This window comes from Lycium barbarum, chromosome 2, assembly GCF_019175385.1.
Source record: "Lycium barbarum isolate Lr01 chromosome 2, ASM1917538v2, whole genome shotgun sequence".
Lineage (NCBI taxonomy): Eukaryota > Viridiplantae > Streptophyta > Magnoliopsida > Solanales > Solanaceae > Lycium > Lycium barbarum.
The window spans coordinates 138,030,153-138,047,266 of NC_083338.1; the positions used below are offsets into that span (position 1 = coordinate 138,030,153).

Consider the following 17,114-nt stretch of genomic DNA (forward strand, 5'->3'; position numbering starts at 1 on the left):
ACGCAGCCCCCGAAGAACAGGGGGTCAGTACGGAAATGTACCGAGTATGTAAAGCGACCATGTAACAATATAATCAAAACCCGAGCCAGAAGTATAGAAGTACAACAGGTAGGATCGGACCCGAGTCCGAAACAGAAATACAGAGTGTGTGGGCAGGACCACGACATATACCATAAGCACGGGGTGTAGCCGTCTGAATCGTGATATGAAACAGAGGCACAGAGCTTAACTGACAGGATCATCGTGCGGATCGGGGCACAGAGTGCGACTGACATACCCGCAACCAAAGCTAGGGGTGCAGAACTATAGCCGACTGAATCATAGTCCGGCTCAGTCATACAGAAGCAACACCGACAGAATCATTCTCTGAATCAACTGTCTAGAAGTGTAACAGGCAGAACCATGCATACAGAATCATAACTTACACAAGTACAAATAATATACATTTATATCAGGTTTCGGCCCTTTAATGAGGGGCGCAGTAGACAGTGCAACGGAGTGTGCACGAATAACCAGGATGCCACAATGTCACCTCTGACGTGCAAGTCACACACAAGAGGTTCCGGCTGACGAATACGGCAATTAGAATGCCAAAATGCTTTACTTTCTTTTGAAAATCATTTTTTGTTTCATGCCTACAAAAGAATCAAACGCACACTTACCGCGGCCATAAGTTCAGCGGTCGCCATCACGCATACCGCGGCCAAGTACCCAGCGGTCATTATCACACATACCGCGACCAGGGGTCCAACGGTCACAATCACACATACCGCGGTCAAGTATCCAGCGGTCACAATCATACATACCGTGGTCAAGTATCCAGCGGTCACTACCACAATTTCGACATACCGCGGTCAAGGGTCCAGCGGTCTATGTCGGGCATAATCACAAGTGCGGCAGACGCGGTCAAGGGTCCAGCAGTCAATGCCACACGTCCGGCATGACGCGGTCAAAGGTCCAGCAGTCAATGTCGGACACGCCGCGGTCGAGGGTTTAGCGGCCAATATCACATATGCGCATATTCACATAACCGGCCGGGACTCGGTAAAACAGAAAATAACCATACAGGATACCAAATCACTACTTCCCAAACATAAATCACACGTGCCAGGATCATGCGTCACACAAGATTCAGGTATGCCAAAATCGTATATCAGAAAATACAGAAGATAAGTAGTTTATCCAAATTATCAGGGTAAGATTTTCAAAACGGTTTAGATGTCAAAATATTTTATAAGGCTCATAAAGGTGGTCATAGCACCTATCATGTAGTGAACAGCATAATAACCAGGAGCTACCTGTGAGCTCCGGACAAAAGTGAGCTGGCTAAAGCCATTCCGAAGATATCAAGGTTTCTGTCTCCACAATCGTTTCAATAAACATTAAATCAAACTCAGAATAGTTAAAATAACTCCCGTTTAGTAGTCGGAACAATAACCATAAGTTCCCTTGACTTATCGTACAAGAATGAAACAAACAGGACCATAGAAGAGAAGTCGGGGATAGCGGGCCCACCTCGGGTCAAGTCGAGGTGGCAGACATGAATCACGCACATTATACTCTACGGAGTCACCCAGGAAAGTTTCAGAGCGATCGGATTACATTTGTGAAAGTTACGGATGCTTAACCATTTTTCTAACAAAATGCACCTTTTGTAGTTCAATTGCATTGAATGAATAGTACCAAAAATCAATCTCGGATTTCTATGAGCAGAATTGCCCCCGAGGCTCAAGTCTCAACCTAGTATGTCCAGGACATGCCAAAGAATGAAGGGGAAGGCTTTACATACCTTAGTTGCGCTCTACGCTCGTCCAGACTCGATTCCCGTTTCATCCAAAATCTGCAAATGGTCACTTTTACCAATTGTCAAATTCAAGCCTTAAGGACCCAACTTAACCACATACTTGCCTACCGAAATTTCGGCAGCATTTCCTTTATAAATATAGCATCCCCGAGAAACATCTCGGCTCAAATAATAGCGACAACAACCCAACAGCATCAACAAAGTCAACAACCATTACAATATAGCACAATATAAGGCAACTAGCTCTATTTTCCGACATAATGCACTAACGTCCATTCCGACTTCACACTTCCAAACTAAGCTCAATATTTTCATATTCATCACTAATCAAGATCATCACCATATAGGTTAGAAGCATTTCATATCGTTTTCACAAAATATTCACACGATATACAAGATATACAATTTTCCACCAAGATCATATTTCATCCAAAACTTCTAGTCTTTGGCATACATATCCATAACATGTGTCCACCTTCCAAATCCATCAATGATCATCATAATCATATCCTTAACAACTCCATTTTCATAATGTCATAAAATCATCACAAAACGACAAAAACTTCTACTTTCCATTTCAATGCAAACTTATATCATTTCATCTTCATTTATATTGCAAGCATCACATTAACACAATTAACATATTAAACAAAAGTGATTTATTTCCATTCCAATTTCAACATCACACGACCAACCTACTCATTTCCCACTTCAACCAAATTCATTCCACTTTCATTCTCAATGCAATTTCCACAATTATCACAACTAGAATACAACATAAATTTCCATTCATCACATGCACACATTAATACACACACGACCACACATGGGTATGCACTCCCACTTTGCAAACTTCTATATTTTCATGAATTCTACTCATTTCCATATACTACAACACAAACAAACCTTCATAACTTAATAATATGGAATGAATTCTTACCTTTTCTCTTCAACTTCTTCACTCAAATGTGTTGTTCCATTGAAGAAACTAGTGCCCTTTCTTCCCAAATAATTGCACCATGTTGTAGAGGGACCTTGAATTAGTGCAAATACCACAAGAAAAATATTTTGGAAGCAAGATTTCCAAGACCCAATTTCTTAGGGTCTTGGCCGAATGGCTTGCCCCTTTGTTCTTCATCTTTTTTTTGTTTTGTTTGTTGATCCTTCTAATGGCTAAGTGTATATATATAATATGAATACTTTGATTAGTGACCACATGGAAATCACATGACCATTTTATGGGTTTGGGCCATGCTTTGGCCGGCCACCTTCTTCAAATTGGGCCTCCATTTTCTTATTTATTTTGAGCCCAATAATAATAATTCTCGTTTTGTAATTCCCGAAACTAATTTTCAAAATTCCAATTTTTGCCCTTGGCCTTCCTCCGTGTTTCCACACTAATATTTTTCATGAACAACACACCCATATGTGAATTCAAATCAACATATGGCCTTATTCCTTGCAAATCAAAATCATTCGAATTTTCCCGAACATGCGAAAGTACGGGATATAACAGTAAGACACCAAACCTCTGTGGTCGGGTATGATACTACTATATATATAAGTGTATGTAATGGAAGGTTCCCATTAGATGAAAGGTAAGTGAACACGATGAACGTCGCTAGAGGTATAAATGGCTCTATCATCCCATGACTCTTCTTTCTTATGTTATCGTTCATGCTTCTATTATGTTATTGATTATGCATTAAATACTCAGTACATTATCCATACTGACGTCCTCTTATTTGTGGACACTGCGTCATGCTCGCAGGTGGACAGAGAGATAGACTTGATCCTTAGGCTGCTTATTCAGAGACTGCTTAGAGGAGCTCCACTTGATTCGGAGCTGCTGCTGTTGGTACTATTCTTTTGTGTATATATGGGCATGGCGGGGCCCTGTCCCGTCTATATGATGTACACACTCTTTCTAGAGGCTCGTAGACAGTTGTGTACAATTAGATGTCTTGTAGCCTTGTCGGCTCATATTTTGTATATCATTTTGTCAGCCTCGTCGGCTTCGGTATATGTATATGCATGTTTGTTGATGTTGACATAAAAGTGACTTATCCCAATGGAAAGGGCATTATTGATGCGTAGAGATTATTAGTAGGCCATGTGGCTCACCTAGATATGATTGTGAAAGTATAATGAGAGGTGCCCGGTGGGTTAGCTTCGGGTGCCCGTCATGGCCCTCCTGTTGGGTAGTGACACATCAGCAAGGAACGAACATGCGTTGGAGAACAAGAGGGACCAGTGGTTTTACAGTACATAAGAATTGATTAAGTAATCAGGTGGCGGGGCCGAAAAAAATGGCTACATAACTAAAAGACACGTAGGTTAGCATTATCAATTAATAACGACAATGACCAATATACCCTTGATTTGAAATTTATTGACATGAAAACAGATATGTCAAAACTTGGAAACTTAAGCCTTTTCTATATAATAGAAACTAGATGGCCCGAGCCCGTGCAAAGCATGGGCGAGTGATGTTATATAAAAGTGGTTCGATTTTCGAAAGGTACTTCCTTATTTGTTTAACAGGAGTTTAACCAACAAAAAGGAACCAGTACTATCAAGTTAAATATGCTTTATATAAAGATAATATGCTTCATATTGTGCGGAACAAAGTTACACTATTATATTGCCAAGTTTGTTAGAAAGAGAGAAGTTGTGAAATTTTTGATGTTCTTCGTGTAAGGGACTACAATCTGGATTCAAGTAGCTGTAGTTGGTTGTAGACTTTTCTTAAAGAGCACATATACGTCCAAGCATAGAATTGCAATAACCTCCATCAATTGTACCCTGATTTTCCTAGTTGGGCACCTGCATTCCATAAAAAAATGCTCCAATGATCAATGAAGCAGTCACTGCTGACATTAGTAAAGCTTATGTAGTAAGCCTCAAACACACAAGTGGGTCTACCATTTTTTGAGTTTATGGGTAAAACTCCAAGGGATTTTGTTCATATTACTGGTGCAGCCGGAAAAGGAGATAAAACATCTGTGTGAGGTTAAGTTTCAACATGTCAAGAGGGAGGGAAATAGTCTAGCAGATTATATTGTAAATCAAGTCATTCTGCCGGGATCAGTAGAATATAAGCAATACACAGATCTTCCTTCTCAAGGTAGAAGGCTGCTGAACCTAGACAAATAGTATTATCCAAATATTAGATCAAGAACTTTGAAGATAGGATGACCAGAGGTAATGCAACTGCAGTTGGAGCGTGGATAATTCTTATAATTCTACAGCATCAGCAACATCAGGCAGCATGGATGGAGATGTTGTACGCAGGAAATACAGCATCAGGCAAATATTAGTACAAGGTTTCAAAGATGCAACAAGCACAACAGTCCTATTTCCTTGCCTTTTTGGACTTTTCTTTTTTGCTATTTTTGTTCTTCCTTTATTTTTGCCTACTTTGGCTTTTCTGGATCTTTGTAGTTTTACCTTTATTTGATGATTAATAAAACAAATAAATAGGCATGTCCTATTGATATATTTGATTAAAAAAAAAGTCGTGCTTGTTTTCACTATATGTTATTTTGAAGCAAACCAGCCACTGGAAAGTTTTTTACTAAAATGTATGCCACCTCGGAGGTAACACATTACTTCAACAGTAGAAATCACTAAATTTTGAGCTCGAAAATGGGATAGCATAATACCTCAACATCAAGCTATGAAGTTGCTTTCCTACCGTCGTTTCCTCATGTGCTTGTGAAACCAGTATGTACTCATCAATTTCTTTCCAAGTCTTGATAGCTGCATTCAACCCCAAAAAGATACAAATAGATTCTAAGTGACATGAAAAATTTGTACAGGAAGTGTGAAGTAGAAATATAGCACGCTTGTTAGATCATCACTCATACAAAATCAGATTAACTATAAGCATAGAGTAGCAAGAACTGTGGCGATTTCAGTAAGAGAAAGTCGTCATTTTCCTTCCACTACAGAAAATTAGTTTGGAATAATATTTGCCTCTTCTCTGACAGACAACATCAAATAGAACTTAGTTGGGTAGACGTGCCTTCAAAATCCTCATTAAGTAGTTGCAACACTGATTGGAAATTAAGTAAATTCAAAAATTACAAATCAGATTTGATCAAAGAAAATGCGACTGACAAGCACTACCAATTATGTGGATTCTGATTGACTCCCTAATGCAAAACATGGCAAGGGACACTCCATGAGACACAGTTAAAACAATCATTTAGAAAACAACATAAACTCAGAGCAAGTAGTCACCTACTTAGAAAAATAGCCACACTAAATCCCAAGTTGATTACATGATGGAGTTGACAGAAGAAATTATATGTAAATAAACCTTTGTTCTTCTTTTTCCCCCAATAATAGGCCCATTATGTAGATTATATTGCCAAGTACTGGCTTACCTAGAATTCCTGTGAAAACCAAGCAAAAATCATGGACCTCAGAGTCTTCCCAGTCAGCCAAAAGTAATTCAATCCTTAAGGTGCAACATAGGAGAGAGCAACTCATGCATGTCAAAGCATCGTTTGAGATTGGTCCCTACTTCAAGAAAAGTATAGGAAATTACAGATATGGACATGACTGGTGGGGCTTAATTTTCAGTCACCCGTAAGCCTTTTATTTGTCATGAGTTGATACTCCAAATGGTCTACTTTCAAGTTTGCTCATCGGCCAACTAAACAAACTAAACATAGAATTGGACATATAGCACATCAAATGCTTAAAGGAAAAAAAGAGCAAAAAGTGTCATATAAAAATATGGAACTTTTTTGAGGAGAATTACATGTGCACTTCTCAACCATGCATCAACTTTCTATGATTATTTTTCCTACACTTTTCTCATCATTTATTAAGTTAAAAGTATTATGTTTCTTATTTTCACATAATAAATATTTTGCAGCTTGTTTTCCTCAAAGGTAACTTGAAAAATAAGTCATTATGGCAGGAAACAATTAGAGGAAAGGAATCTTTTTTTCATAACAAGTCTAGGAAATTTTCCTCCTCTTATCCCATAATGGACTTAGTTTTCCTTTTCCACATTAACTCATATGAAATACAACGATAACAATAACATACCCATTTGATCCCATTTATGCTTTAAGTACACGCATCTATACAATATAACATGAAATATAAATCACATTTGATCCCATTTATGACTTAAGTACACACATCTATACAATATAACATGAAATATAAAGCACAACCATTTAGCATTATAACTAAGCATATAACATTATAACAAAAAAGGTGCAGAAATTACCCTCTTAAAATCGGAGCAGCGTCCCCTTTTGTAGCCTTGAGCAAGTTCCACTTTCAAAAACCTGTGAAATAAAAAAAAAAGTTTGTTAGAATCAATATTCCTTGAAAAGTCAGCTCAGCATAATCTTCAAGAGAAGTTCAACTCAAATTCATCTTTTTAGAGAAACATCAAATTTGTCACAAAATATATGGCTTAATCGAAATCTCATAGAAATAACAAAATAATAATTCAGGAAAAGTGTATTGAGAAGTTATATTCTCTGATCTAGTTTTTGTCAAAAGCTTTAAGCTTCCCTTTGGATATTTCTGACCTTTCCATCTATTTAATGAAGTAACGCAGCGGTAAAGCTTATGTAGTAAGCCTCAAACACACAAGTGGGTCTACCATTGTTTGAGCTTATGGGTAAAACTCCAAGTGACATTATTTATGTTACTGGTGCAGCCGGAAAAGGAGATGAAAAGCAGTCATGTTCTAGGAAATTACAGATATGGACATGGCTGGTGGGGCTTAACATGCTTATTTATGTGTGATCATAGTATACCTTGCTGATACATTAACAAGTCAAGCACATGAGAAAGCTAATTAAAGGTAACAACATATGAGAAATGTAATACATAGAGAGGCTTCAAGACTGGGATTTCAATTGTAATTGGTAGTTGGTCTTTATAGCTTGCCAAAATCAAGGTAAAACAAAGTACATAGGAGTAAGTGTAACAAAACTTGAACCAGAGAAAATATTCTACCCCCAAAAAAAAGTCAGCATTACAAGACTCCAGATATAGTCTAGCGTTCACATCACCATTAAATTGTTTATTTATTTAAAATTGATGAATATAATAAGGAGGATTACCTACTGTCACGCCCCGAACCATGACCTGGACGTAACACGGCACTCGGTGCCTGACTGCATGTGACCGAGCGAACCACATGGCTTGCTGAATCATCATGATACATAACATAAGCGGAATATAACGTGAATGCATTATGAGCCTTTATAAAAACGTAGTAAGTCATAATACTTAATAAAAATGCTTGTTTAAACATGAGTGCGAAAATAACATGAATGAGCCAAAATGGCTATACGACTCCGAATGTCTGACATGACATAACTGACTTGTCTAGTCTATGAAACCTCTATCATGAGTCTGACTGGAAAACATACTTACTGGGACAAGGCCCCCAGCATACCTTAGATGCATAACTAATCATAAACAAAAGTTAACTAAACCTCGAATGAGATGGGGCTCACTAATAAGATGGTACGTGCAGATCCTAATGAGCGGAGGTGTCGTCCTGTAAGTTCATACCTGCATCGTGAAATGCAGGCCCCCGGGCAATAAAAAGGGGACGTCAGCACATTGAATGTACTGGTATGTAAAGCAACCGAAAGAAACAACATGGAACACGGAATAACATGATAAGAACTGAAACTGAAAACCTGGACATGAACATGAGCATGAGTACATATGTATATATATATAACATAAGTAAAAACATGATAAGTAGGGAGAGCAATAACTTATAACCGATCCATGGTCTGGTGCTTGCGTCCCGCCAGCAGAACACTCAGTCCTTGCCAGGGAATATGAGATTTGATAAAATATGAAAGGATCCAGTCATTATGAGAGATCGTCCGGGACATGGGTGGAGTGATCCTCATCCTACGGTGGCTACGTAGTTTCAGGCTATCTGAAGCCCTCCTCGGTAATTAATGCAACTCCCAAAACATGAACATGTAAAATAGTGGCATTTGCTACCCATGGTATATCATGAATCATAACTTGCTTGTACATAGTGTTCATGAATCATAACTTGCTTGTATAGTTTCATAAGATAACTTGTCATAGTCTTACAAAACATGTTTTTGGTTCATGAGTAATAACAATAGTTCGAAATCATATATATATATATATACTTGTCTTGAAAACATGCTTGTAACTTGCTAGATGAAATCATAAAGTTTCATATAAACATAATGAGAACACATGAGGAAGAATTCATGATTTATGGATTAAGCTAGGATTCCTAATATCCGTAATGGAAGATTAGGAATACAATAACGAACATAGATACAAAATTCATGTACATACATACATAATTACGGGCTACCAATATGTTGGGTTTAATGCCCTAGGATTTGAACTTCATAGATTTTACGAAACGGATCATGGGGAAGAACGTAGAGATTCCCACATGTGGATGGAAGTTCTACATACCTTAACTTCCTGCTTTTTTAGCGTATCACAATGTCCTTCAATCCCTTCAACTTTAATCTACAGCAATACAGGTCATATGGACTCTATATTAGCAACAATATCCATGCTTTGTTCATCTAAGCATTTTATCAAACACTTGGTGGGCATGAAGCTCCACAACCTTCATTAATGGTGTTTTCTTCACCCAATCCCCACTCTATTACTTCTAGCTGATTCTACAATCTCAATTAGGTGTAATTAACATCATTCTTCAACACCCCATTCACGAAAAATCTCTCTAAACTCATAGTGAACAAGTCCCAAACCTCAAGATCTTCCAAGGTAAGTTTTTATCATGATTCTAGGTTGAATTTAAGTCCCTAATCCCTTTCTAACTTGAGTAAACTCTTCTAATCCATAGAGTTAGGATTGGAACATTTTTGTTGGATGTGGAAACCCTAGAACCCGAATTCAAGAGGATTGGACTTTAAAAAGGTAATGTTTCTACTCCCTAATCATTTATGGTTGTGACTTGATGAATTCTTGGGAGAATAGTAAATGGGTTTGATAAGAGAATTATATGAACTATGCTAGAGTTTTGGATTGTTGACTTTGGATTGTTGTATTCATGTGGGTGATGAAGAATGATGTTAATTACACCTAATTGAGATTGTAGAATCAGCTAGAAGTAATAGAGTGGGGATTGGGTGAAGAAAACACAATTAATGAAGGTTGTGGAGCTTCATGCCCACCAAGTGTTTGATAAAATGCTTAGATGAACAAAACATGAATATTGTTGCTAATATAGAGTCCCTATGACCTGTATTGCTATAGATTAAAGTTGAAGGGATTGAAGGACATTGTGATACGCTCAAAAAGCAGGAAGTTAAGGTATGTAGAACTTCCATCCACATGTGGGAATCTCTACGTTCTTCCCCATGATCCGTTTCGTAAAATCTATGAAGTTCAAATCCTAGGGCATTAAACCCAACATATTGGTAGCCCATAATTATGTATGTATGTACATGAATTTTGTATCTATGTTCGTTATTGTATTCCTAATCTTCCATTACGGATATTAGGAATCCTAGCTTAATCCATAAATCAGGTACGAACTTACAGGACGACGCCTCCGCTCATTAGGATCTGCACGTACCAGCTTATTGGTGAGCCCCATCTCATTCGGGGTTTAGTTAACTTTTGTTTATGATTAGTTATGCATCTAAGGTATGCTGGGGGCCTTGTCCCAGTAAGTATGTTTTCCAGTCAGACTCATGATAGAGGTTTCATAGACTAGACAAGTCAGTTATGTCATGTCAGACATTCGGAGTCGTATAGCCATTTTGGCTCATTCATGTTATATTCGCACTCATGTTTAAACAAGCATTTTATTAAGTATTATGACTTACTACGTTTTTATAAAGGCTCATCATGCATTCACGTTATATTTCGCTTATGTTATGTATCATGATGATTCAGCAAGCCATGTGGTTCGCTCGGTCACATGCAGTCAGGCACCGAGTGTCGTGTTACGTCCAGGCCATAGTTCGGGGCGTGACACCTACTCTTAGAAGTATAGTTTTTTTTTTCTCGCTCTAATTTTTCTCTAGTGCAACACATGAGCAAATGCAGCAACAGACAAGGTTGATAGGGAAATTATCACCATGTGAAATGAAATGAGAGAGTTTTACACCTCGTAATCTTTAGTTGAAAAACTGTCAATACTTGGAAGTTCAGATCAATCTACTACTATATTGCTTTGCAAATTAATATCTATAGACACAACATGTATAAACAACTATATCGGTAAAGAAAACTTATGTTGGAACGGAGAAAACATTACTGCTGCCGTAGTACTTGATTGGTGCTTCAAAACTGCCGTAGTACAACTTTTGCATGGCAAACAAAGGTTGAGAAGCTAATATTAATCCTTCAAGATTGTAAAACACAAAAATTTAGGTTTTGTAGCGTCTGAATTATAAAAGTTACAAAATCACAACTTTAAGTCGTGAAGCAGAAGTAGGCAAAATAAATGCATAATAAAGAAAGTGAAAATCATTTGTTCAAAGTAGAGACTTACATTGGAATTTCATAGAGGACGAATTCACAGACTAAATCCCTAAAGAAATAGGGAACATCGCGCCTCTTTGATCTCAGATAACACAGTTGTTTGAAGCTCCTCTCTCCAACACAGTCATTGCTTTAGTTGGAAACAAAAAGATAGTAATATATGGAAATAAATAAATAGAGTCAAAGAAATAGAAATGCAGAAATAAGAAAGCAGTAAATTGCGCAAAATAAATTAAGATTAATTGAATAAATGCAATTTTTATTACCTTAGACAAAAAGTCAAAAGCAAGCTTCAAAAGAGAATTGATTTCCGTACAAAAGAATTGTTTAAGAATGAATAAATTTTAGTTGTGGTTGATGTTAAAAATTTGTAAAAAGAAAATTGTGGAACATTTAAGTAATGGAATAGGGTAAATAGGTTTTGATATAAATTACCTTTGTTCCGCAAAACGCAAAAGTGATTGCAAAAAAAGGTTATCCTGCAAATGTGTTTACTAGAAAGAATGAAAGAGGGTATAAAGATATAATATAAATATATTCATACAAGGAATAAGAAAGAGAATTTTGTGGTGACCTTTATTTCTTTTTTACTGGAGTTGTTGGCTCCAGTTTTTGTTTCAGCTTGAGCGATTGACGTCGCTCGGTTGGTACTTCTGTTTCTTCATCAAAAGAAACTAAATGTTTCTTTTTCCTTTTGTTGCCTTCTTCAATATTAGTTTTTGGTGATTCAGGGAGAGAATGTACGATTTTTCCTTTTTCAGTGCAAGACAAAATGTACAATTTTTCAGATGTTGCGTGAGAAATGCGGGAGAATGATTTTTTCACTTGAATTATGTAAAAGTTCTGATTTAGCTTGCTTTGAATATTCTGCATTGGTAGCAACTCATCCTGGGGAGAAATATATTTTAGCTTTTTGTTTGATCAATTGAAAAGTGAGATTGTGTAAATTATTCAGTTAGAATGCTCACCTCATTTGAAGCAAGGTCGTAAATCTCATCTGTGGTAAGGGATAATAATTTTTCTGCTTCTTTATCCATAATTATCCCAATTATTGATCCGAAAGCATCTTGGAGATTTACATCAAATCTGCACCTGCAAGTGTATATGTACAAAAGATAATATGTTTTTTAATAAGAATAGAAGGATTGTGGTAAATATTGTGTCTGGATGTATGTGTAAACTTAGAGATAAAAATACCTGGGAATTAACATATTTCGTTGCTTACAAGTCATACACAAACTTTCTTTTTATTAAACTTCCGACTTCTTGTTTGCAGTTGGGACATATTAAAACATAGCAACTTTTGAGTTTATTTGGAAGTGATACTTTTGCCTCAATGGAGAAGGAATGCCCATGCATTAAAAGGAAATGAGACTACTTATTATAAGGATAAGTATGGGCAGAAATTATGAATTATGTAAATAGAAATTATACTAACGTCCTGTTGTGATTGAACATTTGCAATTGGGACTATTTGTTCATCTACTGAAACGCTGATAAGAGATCCAGATTCAGATGTGCTCCTCAGACTGAAAGAAGCAAGCATTTCTCTGTTTTCTGTGACCCTATTCGAGGAAAAAATTAAAAAACTTTAGGATAACAATAATTAGGAAGAATCAAGCACAATATAGATTGGAGTAATGCGTACCATGTGTGCAATTGTAGGCATTGGGTATAAGGGGGATCAATTTGTATTGTGGTGTTAAATTTTGTTGTCAACGATGTACCTACATTAACAAAGTACAAAGTAATATACCTAAATTAATTGCAATAATATTTTTTATTTATGAAATACAAACTTACGTTACTAATTTAGCTTACCATTGTACTTGGATACCCCAATACGCCTGGCAAAGATAATAGGACGTTTTTGGAATTGGTCAAGGAGTTTCTTGCCTTCGTCCTCAATAAAAGTGTCTTCCCATAGTGTGAAGGTCAAAGCTTGTTTGCTGGTTACATAAAAAAAGGGAAATATGTCGTATATTTGTAATTGTAAAACAATAAGGATTTTGAAAAATTTACGAATGCACTTACTCAGTATCAATGAGAATGAGTTCTTGCAATCTTTTCCGGACTTTTGCAACAAACCTTGGCGGGAAGCAGCGGACAACAATTTCGAGTATATCTATTGGCAAAACAATTTGTATTTAATAGATGAATGTGTTAAAAGTTAAACTGAAAAGAAGTAATATAACCATACTAAATTCTACGTCCTTAAGCTGCTCTTTGGTAGACTGGGAGGCCTGATTGTTGATGTCTTCAAATGATGTAAGATTCATCTTTGTGGGTGGTGGAAATTCATCCTCATCTGGATTATCTTTTTCAATTGGATCAACTGTGATTTTTTTGTCAATAATCCACTCAAATGTATGCAAGGGTCTTTCATATCTCAAATTTGGTACTTGTATGCGCGCAACCGTTATCAAATAGGTGTGAAACAACTTGAATATATCTTAATAAAAGGAGATTTCATCACCGTAACTAATAGCTTTTATTTGGTCTTCCTGTGAATGATTCATAAAAAAATAACGAAACAGATATACGCAGGCAATATAAGTAATTGATTCGAAAATGTTATACATACATAGACATAAATAATTGATTTTGCTAGAAAATGGAAGTACCTGTTCATCTTGAAAGATCATGTTCAAATATTTTATCTTTCGGTGAGAACCTTCTCCTGGTTTGCATATATCCACAACTTACACTTTACAGGTCCAGTCTGGTATTTCAGGAGTGATTGCATATATGCCAAGTCGCTGTCTCATTATATATCCCCTGAAAAATAATTAAAGTGGGTTAAAAGTTGGCTAAGTATACCTCATCCACAAAATTCTCAGAATAGTTAAAAGATACCTACTTTACAACCAAATAAGGCAAAACCATAAGAGTTAGCCATACCATTGGCACAACATAATTATTGGCTAGGAAAACTAAACTCATCTTTTCATCAATTTTTATCAGTTTATATACTGATGTAATTAATACAAACAGTAGGCTTCATATGTCTTATATTTTGCGAAATTGTCCAAATGATCAATTGACACAGACAGTTCTGATAAAAAGAACTCACTTGTGTTGATGGAATACATTGCCGATATCTATGGTTACTCCATTCTCCATATATGTTTGTAAGTTTGGCAGATAATTTTACAGAATCACCAAACCACTAACTTTGGTTCCTTTTCTCATAAATTTTAGAGAAAACCTGAAACTTCGTACTCATGGATTTTTGTTCTTCATTTTTTTGTTTCCTGCTGTTTTTGGATGTGGTTGAAGCCACTTTTGGCTATGGTGAAATTTAGGTTAGATCACATGTTTGCCATGTTCCCATGACACTCCCAGTTCCCACAGTACTCTGCTAACTCATTTTCCATGGTTTATTAAAATGTTTATGCTTCTTTCAAACCGATTGTTGACATGTAACAAATTGTAGACACTACTACAAAAATGGCTTTTAGCGGCAATTAATATGCTCTTTAGCGGCAATAAATATGGCCGCCAAAACTTTTTACCGGCAATTACTTATTGGTCGGTGTTGCCGGGGTTGTTGACACCCAATTTTGTCCCGCCTCTCCTCCGAAATACCTATTTACGCTTCTAATATTTTGATAAAAAAATTAAAAATATATATTTATATTTTACTATAATTATTAGCCTCTTATTAATACCCACTTTTTATTATTCTATTACAGTTACTATTATTATTATTATCACTATTATTATTATATTTATTATTATTATTATTATTATAATTCACAATTTTTATCATTTCGGCATTTTACCAGCTTACGCCCACGCATCGCATTTATTTCGCACAGTTAAACGACAACGTTTATTTATTGTTAAAATACTATTGCACGGTTATTACAATGCCATTTTTTATCTGAGCACTAATAATTGCATATTTTATATGAAATAATATTTTAACACAAGTTATTTAAATAGGTCTTTTATTTAAACGTAGTAGCCCAATCAACTCATACTATTTTCGGAACAATTCACAAAAAACAGTCCACATTTTAATTTACCTGACACCATTTTAATTTACCAGCCCATTTTAATGCCCAATCCATATTTTAATTGCCCAGCCCATTACCCATTTAAACCCGGTTCAGCCCACACCAATACCCGACCCGATTTGGCCCATTCTTTTAACCTAAAATCCCCCCCCCCCTTTCTTTTCTTTTTTCTCCTTCGTCCGCCGCCCTCCCTGGTCTCTCTTTCCTCCCTATTCGCTCCTCCTCCCTTTCACCTCTTCTCCACTCCCCCCCCCCCCCCACTTGTTCCTGTTCCCCACTCATCTGCCACATCCACTTCCATCTTCCCACCACGCTCCTCTGCCATCCACTCCCTTTTGTTCCCCACGTTTCTGCCACTCCCATTCCACCCTGTCCCCCGCTCCTCTCTCTTTCTTCAACACAAAAAACCCTAGAATATCCCGATAAATAGTTGGGGGAATGGAAGGGAAAGGGGAGATTTTTTTGATTCAGGAGATTACCCCAAGAAATAGATGAATTTTTTTGATTTGGTAAAAACCCCTAGAACCTGGAGGACTTTGATTAGGAAAATCCCCCCAAGAACTGATTTTTCGGTTCAAGAAACCCACCTCCCCCTAAAAATCAAAGTCGTCTATCCGCCGGAAATCTCCTGAAAATTAAAGATCTTGAAGCCCCAAGATTCTCCAAATATAGATATATATCAACTTTCAGTAGTGATAAGAAAGTCTAAACGTCGAATCAAGAACAATAAATCAATTTTTCTATTTTTTGCTTATCTCTGGGTCGTTTTTAATCTGGGCATACGCAAGTTCGAATTCCAAAGTGTTCGAGTGGATATCGAAACCTTCGCCCCCATTTCGCTGCGCCCGAAGAAGGTAATTCTCTAATCTTTATTTTTCTTGCATTCTCTGTTTGCTCTGTGTTTGTTTTAGTTTATCATTCTCTGATTACAATATGTTAGTTTAGTTAAATTAGTTTGGCTGATAGATGAGTCTTGTTCACACGTTTTCTGTGTTAGCCTGTTTATGTGGTCAAGCATGTTTAGGTATGATTGTTTAGTTCAGTTTGCTTTTAATAAGTAAATACCTTCCTCCCCTTTTCTGTCTAATTCTACTTAATCTCCGTTTGTTTGCTTTGTTGCTATTTGCTTCATTTGTGTTTAGTTCGCATATGACCCTCGTTAGCAATTGGTCTGAACATGGTTAGTATGCTTCATGCCTTTACTGTGGTTATTTCTTTGATGGAGTTTAGTATGATTTAATGATCTTGTAGGTTGGTCACTTGTTAATAGTAGCAAGCATGATTTAGCTGTAGATATCTAGCATGTTAGGTTTATTTCGAGATGATGTGGGTATTGGTTAGACTAAAGATATGTTGATAAGGCTGATCAACATTGCAGATTCAGCTTTAGTATCTTTAAATATCTGCTAGGGCTCTGCTGAATTCCAAAAGTATACTTGAGGTTCCTTATTGATAAAACATGCTAACTGTGTGCTATGTGATCATTCCATGTGGAGTTGAATCTGTCTAAGCTTGCTTCTGAGCATTGTATGAATCATATGAGTATACATCCTTAGGGATATTCATTTAAACTTGTATGAATGTTGATATTGCTACATCTAGTTAACATATTGGAATGGGAATGCCAAATGCTTGTTTATTTGATTACCTATTTGAAACATGTCAAGACATCTGGGTATTCTCTCTGTTCCAGTTAGCTGCTGCTTGCAGGCTTCTAAGAATCGTAGTAATTAACTCTAAATCTCTTTAAGTTTCAGTCTAAGCTGTCGCTG

At 36.6% G+C, this 17,114-nt stretch overlaps 1 long non-coding RNA gene across 1 annotated transcript; it reads right to left on the reverse strand.

The window, feature by feature from the left end:
- Positions 1 to 4,661: 4,661 nt before the first annotated feature.
- LOC132627522 (uncharacterized) lies at positions 4,662 to 14,270 on the reverse strand. Its single transcript, XR_009577892.1, has 10 exons — positions 13,945 to 14,270; positions 13,142 to 13,824; positions 12,969 to 13,047; positions 12,518 to 12,885; positions 12,289 to 12,412; positions 11,895 to 12,208; positions 11,587 to 11,799; positions 11,331 to 11,450; positions 7,056 to 7,116; positions 4,662 to 5,566 (listed from the first exon to the last, which is right to left on the reverse strand). It is a non-coding gene; the product is annotated as an uncharacterized LOC132627522 (long non-coding RNA).
- Positions 14,271 to 17,114: the final 2,844 nt, after the last annotated feature.